This window comes from Lupinus angustifolius, chromosome LG03 (assembly GCF_001865875.1).
Source record: "Lupinus angustifolius cultivar Tanjil chromosome LG03, LupAngTanjil_v1.0, whole genome shotgun sequence".
Lineage (NCBI taxonomy): Eukaryota > Viridiplantae > Streptophyta > Magnoliopsida > Fabales > Fabaceae > Lupinus > Lupinus angustifolius.
The window spans coordinates 20,817,456-20,825,154 of NC_032011.1; positions in this window are offsets into that span (position 1 = coordinate 20,817,456).

Below are 7,699 nucleotides of genomic sequence, written 5' to 3' on the forward strand. Positions count from 1 at the left end.
AACAAAATATCAGCTAACAGTTCTTGAGTCCAGTTTTCTTTCATGCGACCTATAAGGCCGCGCCTTAGCTGGACAATCCCAAATGTGCAAGTGTTTTAAGCTTGGCATTTTATTAGTCCAAAGCTCATATGAGGTTTTGTTAACTGCTTTACATATGTTCTCTTCCTTCCCAAAATCAACTTCCTCAAAGACAACATTTCATATGTTCTCTTCTTTCCCAAAATCAACTTCCTCAAGAAATCTTGCATTTCCCGTCTCAAAAAAGAGTCTTGAAGTGAGATCATAAAATTTATAGCCTCGAGAGCATTGAGCATAGCCAACAAAATATCAGCTAACAGTTCTTGAGTCCAGTTTTCTTTCATGCGACCTATAAGGCCGCGCCTTAGCTGGACAATCCCAAATGTGCAAGTGTTTTAAGCTTGGCATTTTATTAGTCCAAAGCTCATATGAGGTTTTGTTAACTGCTTTACTTGGCACTCTATTAAGGATGTAAATTGTGCTCTTTAAAGCTCTCCCCCAAAGAGAATCTAGCAAGGAAGAATGACTAATCATACTTCTCACCATATCCTTAAGAGTTCGGTATAATCGCTCAACAACACCCTTCATGCTAGGTTTGCCTGACATAGTGTATTGCAGAACAATTTCACATTCTCTGAGGAAAAAACCACAAATAGCCCTTTCACAACATCCTTATTAATCTTTCTTATCTTATTCTGAGATATCATAGCTAAGTGAACACTTGCAGTCTTATCTCTCTGCAGTCTCTCTTCCTCTTGCACATAGTTCATCTGAGTGTTAAAACTCATTTTCAATTGCCCAAAGTGTGCAGGAAGCAAGACAAAACCAAGTGTACGAGCAAGTCATTACGAAGCTCTAACTTAAGTGACTTGAGTTTTGATACGAGATTAGACATCTCCATAATGTACTCCATTATGTTTCATTTGCCTTTATACTTCATAGAGACGGGTTTAGCCAAAAGGCTACTCGTCTCCGCCTTTTCATTTTTAGCAAAGCATGATTCTATTTTTTCAAGGAACTAGAGCCCCGAAACGCTCCTAGAATAGAGTGTTTCATGATCATTAGACAAATTCAGTTAAAGTTTTCCCATTTCTCAATTTTAACCTCATCGAGGATTTCCATAGTAGAAATGATTTTCTCCAACTGAAGTGTCACATATAAATCTGTACAGCCGAGAATAATTTCCACGGCTTCCTTCCGGACCTTAAAGTTTGTCCCATTCAGCAATGAGATATTCTTAATTTGAGCAGAAATATTTGCAACGCTAGTAAAAGAACAAAAAAATTGCAATCATTCCTGTAATTAAACTCACATTCAACTTTAATACTTAAATTTAAATGATAATAGGGCACATCATGAGTTATCTAGCACAACATTAATATTCAGTCTTTGGACAAAAATATTAACTTGAAAGTGATATACTCAATGTAGTAATCAAATATTGATAATCATTTTTGTCAAACAATAAGCATTTTTTTGGACCGACTCACTATTCACATGGAAAACCATATGATTATTACATATTTATTGCTACAAGTATGTTTGTAATTTAGGCCAAATAATAATCTTCCTTTCAGCCAATCACTATTCACATAAAATTCAAACATACAATTGGCTTGGCTTGATATTTCATATCAATTACTAATGATATTCTTGTTTGTGATCAAACGTTAATCATAATGCATGTCAAATAATAAACTCTTCTTTGGACTGATTTGTCATTCACATATGCAAATTTATAATAATCACATGTTTACCATCACATTTGTGTATATAATCCGGCCAAATAATAATCTTCTTTTAGACTGATTAATACCCTCATAGATACATATACACACTAACATTTGACACTTATTATGAATAATTCACAGAAAATATATCACTTTGGTGACTTCATATTTAATAGGTTCACTTAAAATGTCAAACAATTTTATTTTTTCAAAAGAAAAAAACATTTAGTTGAGTTTGATTCAACACTTAATCCAAAACATATTATTTATATCCACAATAAATACATACATTCATTATAGCCTATTAGTAGCATTGCATCATTCTCATCACAATGACTGCATTTTGAATTTCAGTGATAATCTTTTTGAATTTTCCATAAAAAAAATATTACCATTTTATACATGATTAAACATAGCAGGGCAAGCTGTCCTAACAGAAACAATGTTTCAACAATAACAACTACTTAATAATGCAATTAGTCACCAACCCATGCAACAAACCATAAGTGTTACAATCATTTAAACAAACAAGTCAGATAATATATATAAAACAAGACATGCTCACATAATAGACTCATCACAAGATACCTAGTACAACATCATTTTCCAGTCTTTGGATAGAGAAATTAATTTGTAAGTGAAACTCTCAATGTAATGATCAAATATTAACAATTAGTTCTGTCAAACAATAGTCTTTCTTTGGACCGACTATTATTTACATGAAAAAAACTTTATAATTGTTATTTATTTATCATCAAATGTATGTTATTACTTGGCCAAATTGTATCTTCCTTTGGGCGGAACACAATTCGCATAAATAATCTCAATCAATTAATTTAAAACTTTCAGATTTGATATCTTTTATGATTAACAAATCTAATATCATAATATAGTTCCAAATAAAAAAACATATAGTCCATATATATCAATCCATAAAAATTGAAGTAATCTTAACCAAATATAAAGTAGATCTCGAGTGACAAGTATAAAAAGATATATGTTAATTATTATCAAAAATTTCAAATCGAATATGATCATGCTCAACTTTAAAATATCAAGAACATATCTTTTATATATATTTGGTCAATTATTTCATACATATATATATATATATATATGGACTTCCAAAATACAATATATACACAATATATATATAAAAATCTCAAATATATATGAGTATATTTGATCAAACCATGATTATATATAACATATATGCAAATATTCAGATTGCATAATACCCTAATGTATAAGAAATACATATTGCTCACATATAATATATATATATATATATAATATAATATAAATGAGCATAAGGTGAAAGTATCCTCATAAGTAAATTTAATGTATTCTTCATGCACAGATCTAAATATATATTTTTGACACATGTTGCAATGATTCATACTACAAATTACTCATAATTCACATCAGCGGAAGCGAATAAAAATTATTCTCATTATTTCTAAATACTCAATTTTCATAACCAATAGCGGAATCATAAAAATCCCCAAATTTAAAAAATTAGGATTCATCAAAAATTAGGGGAAACATCTTTAATGGAGAACCATAAAATTCAGAACCTAGTGCTCTGATACCACTTGTTAGATATTTACTGATGATTAGTGAAATATCAATCCTAGGATCTTGAATTTCATGATTCTCACACATTATATAAAACAAGGATACAAAGTCATACCTGAATCCCTATTCTCTGATCTACTCCTTTGATATACCTTTTGAGAGAGTTTTGATATGATGGTCTTCCTCAACCAAATCATTAATTGCTTTTGGGACATTCGTTTTCTCTCTAATAGAGAGAGGTGAAAACTATTTGTGTTTGGTGTACTGGAGAACCTTCCTTATGCGTTAACTTATAGGGTGTCCATTATCCCTTATAGGTTGATCTGATGGGTATTCATCTATTGTTATCAACTTTTAGAAATCTAAGGGGTGTCAGTAATTAGATCACTTATAATATAACCCCAGAAATAAATAATTGATATCATTGTATCAAATATATGATGTTCGCTTTAATTATAAATTATAAATTTCTAACATATACATGTAGAAAATCTTTGAATTTACAACACCAATTAAGTCTTGATCTCAATAGTATATATATATTAAAAATGAAATTTTTTAACAAATTGATGTAAAAGTCTCAATACATATATAGGAATTGACTTAAGGGAGACTATTTCTCATATAGTATGGGTCAAATAATCTTAGATGTGTATCATTTAGTTTTTTATCTTAGTTATTTAAATAAGATCTAATGTTTTATATTAATTGTTCTTATTTCTCAAAATAATAATTGTTCTTAGTAGTATCACTTCCTATATGTATGTATGTCAATTATATGCGTCTATATTAATAATCATCATTAAAGTTGTTTGAGCAACATAAATTTGAGTTTGTTATCCCATTTTAAAAATTCATAAATTTTAATTGAAATGATTTTGCGTTAAAAATAGTTCATGTTGAGCTTGACTCGAAACTCAATTCAAGCCAGGCTCGACTCAACGCCATCCCAACATAGGAGGTAGGCCCATGCAGCAAAAAGCAATGGATTCAACCAGGCAATCCAAAATATCTACTTCCTCTTCAACAAAAGATATGGCAAATTAACCTCATACATGCAAATCTTATAAAATTTCACAAGCTAAATCAACATCATAAGATGGTCTTAATATAATTTTAGTTGCCCAAAAATGATAACATCCTTCTATTGAAACAGAGAAGCAAATAACTTAGGACAATCCATGTATATACCTAATAAACTCAATAGAAGCTATAATTAACCATATGACACCATCAAAAAGAGAAAAGAAGGTAAGGGTCCCATTACTTTAGACCATGTTGAATCTGAATCTTCCCCATATGTCTCTCATTGACCAAAACGACAGGTTGCAAGCAAAAGCACATGTCTTAATCCACCCAATCAAAGTCTTGCAAAAACCATATGCTGCATCAGATACTTAAAAAATTATAACTTACTAAAAAATAAGATTTTTCAAAGTCCACTTCAAAAATCAAACAAGCATTTACAATATTCATCTCTCCATGATATTCAAATCCAGACTAATCCAAAAATAAAATTGAAAACCGGTCCAAAAATAATTGAAAAATAAAAAAAACAAGTATAATTGGATTGTGTTGGATTGATTTTTTATAAATCGATCGATCTAGTTCGGTTTTTGGCTCCAACTCTAGGAATCAAATCAATCCAAACCGGAATGAATTAATTTTGGACAAAATTATGTTTAACATTTAACACTTTAGTTCACAGTAATGTTCTAAACAAGCTACAATAATCATATGATAGATTCAATAATGTTTATTTTATATGCCTAAAAATATATTTACTAAGTAATATATTCTCACATGTAAGTAAAATATTAACAATGTATATATGGTATTTCTTTTGATAAATATAATTAAGTTGTTAAGTTTGTTTTCTTCTAATCATAATGAAGAAATAAATCAATATCATTTGTCTATTATATCTAACTGTTTCTTCTTTCTTTTTATGTGAACATCATGGAACAAGGTTGTAGACTTGTAGTATTATGTCTTTATAGTGTTATAAACTTATCATTTTAAAGTATATTAGACTTAATATTTCAGTCATATTTAGGAGCTTTAAAGTTTATCTATAATGTCATTATTTTATAAATAAATAAAAAACATATTCAAATAGAATTGAAACCACAAATAATATTTGGATCGAATTATATTGAATATTTTAATATAAACAAACCAAATCGGACTGCAAGTTAATTATATATTTAGATTGAATAAATTTTTACCTAAAAATCAATCCAAACTGGCCGCAAACACCCCTATCAATTGCTTCAACCAGAAAATTAGTGAACAAGAGCTCATATTAGAATAGTATAGTAGTTAGACTGACCACACAATCTTATTGTTGCGAACTAATGAAGATAGTCTATTTTCATCAAATTTGTCATATTGGTTGGATTTTTATGAACTAGTCGAGTTCATTTTTAATGCTGACATTGTAAAACGATGTTAGTTCTGCTTTAAAATTAAAAAATAGAAAAAAGTAAAAATGACTTATTTTTCTCATTGTTATGGAATATCTAACACGACATCATCACCTTTGTTTGTACCTTTAAAAGGTAGTCTAGCAACAAGACTCATTCTTGAGTTTTGTTCTTAAATAAGAACAGTCTCTGTAAATAAGAACAGTTCTTGGTGAGAAAAGATGACATTTATATGTTGTGATGTACGTTATCTATTTAATGCATTTTATTTTATCTTTTAGTTTATTATGTTGTAATTTCTATTATATTTTTAAATTATATTTAATGTATTTTAATTAATGCAATATATTGTTTTACTTATTTGTGTCAACTTATTTTATTTTTATAATTTACGACAAAAAATTACCTTGTTAATATATATATAATTTCCCTATTATCTTGTTTAATTAGTGAGTTATCAATTGACTATTTTATTACCTTAACTACTTTGATCATCGATATGCTATTAATAATATTATTATCAAACTAACTCACCTTATAAATGTTAATTGTACTTTTTTTAGTAGTAAACCTAATTTTTTATTTTGCCAAATGAGTTGATTTAATAAGATAAGATTTCTTTGTATCATTAAGTATCTTACAAGATTGTTGTCTTGAGAATTGACTTAGCTGTTCTGAGATATTAAAAATGAATGCATGAGTTCAATCATTAACATATAACCCATCACCTTTTTTCCTTAAAAAATCGAAAAAAATGGAAACAATATTTCCTAAAGGAAAAATTGGAGTACCCAAAGGAGATTAATTAGTTATGTATTGTATAGGCCTATAGATCGTTACTTAGTAAAAGAAAATGGTAACATTTTGATTTGACCTTATAAAACTAACTTCATAAAATCAAAAGGATAATTAAGGACAAAAGATAAGTATTTTGTATGGGTCATGACCATGGACACAAAATTCTAATTCCAACGAAGTTTGTTGAATCATCTATTTACCTGGAAATGATTCAACTATTTATCTTAGCTTCTTAATACACCTCTCCATAATCTAGTCATTTTTCTTTAGTTTCCATTTTGTACAATATATATTTTGTTGCACTTATCCTCTTGTTACATCGGAAGCTAACACCAACCCCACCAATCTAAAAAAACTGTCCATAATTTTGTCTTATAAACTATCCTATGAAAAACATGTTATTTGGTACTATCAATGATATCTTTTCACTTTTTTGGATAATGAATTAATCATTTTTAGGGTTTGTGACTACCTATCCTAATAAGTGTGCTCAGACCTTTTGGTCAAATCTAGAGGAACCTTACACGATTAAATCAACGTCTCTTTAGTAATGAAGATATAAAATATCAATTAAAATTTTATTATTAATATTTTTTTGCTTTATTAGTATTAACGCGAGACAATATGAGACAAAATTTAATAAAAGAAATATATTGATTACCAAACTCAACCCAACGGAGCAAGAACATAAACTAACTAAGGTCAAGCTCAGACACGATGGAGAGAGATTAAAGAAAAACATGTTGGTGCATATAAATCAAACATTAAGAATTGGAAACTAGAACAAAAGGGTAGCATACTAAAATTAAATTAAACATGCTGATATTGTTGCATTTGTGCGCAAGTAATTATAGTAATAATAAACTTTATAATATGTTTATATTAATAAACTTTATACTAATTTTATAATAATATTAATACACTTTATCATAATCAATCAACCTTGTCACAACCGTACATAGACACACACTGTTTATTGATGCAACAGAAACAACAACGTGTGAAGGTTTTTAATGTCATTGGTAACTTTGACTGACCCAATTGGTTTTGTTGAATTTGTTTGAGACTGCCAAGACACTAAAAAGGTCTATGTAATTTTTAATTTTTAAATTATCTTTTCCATTTAAGGTGTTTTATAATTTACATAGT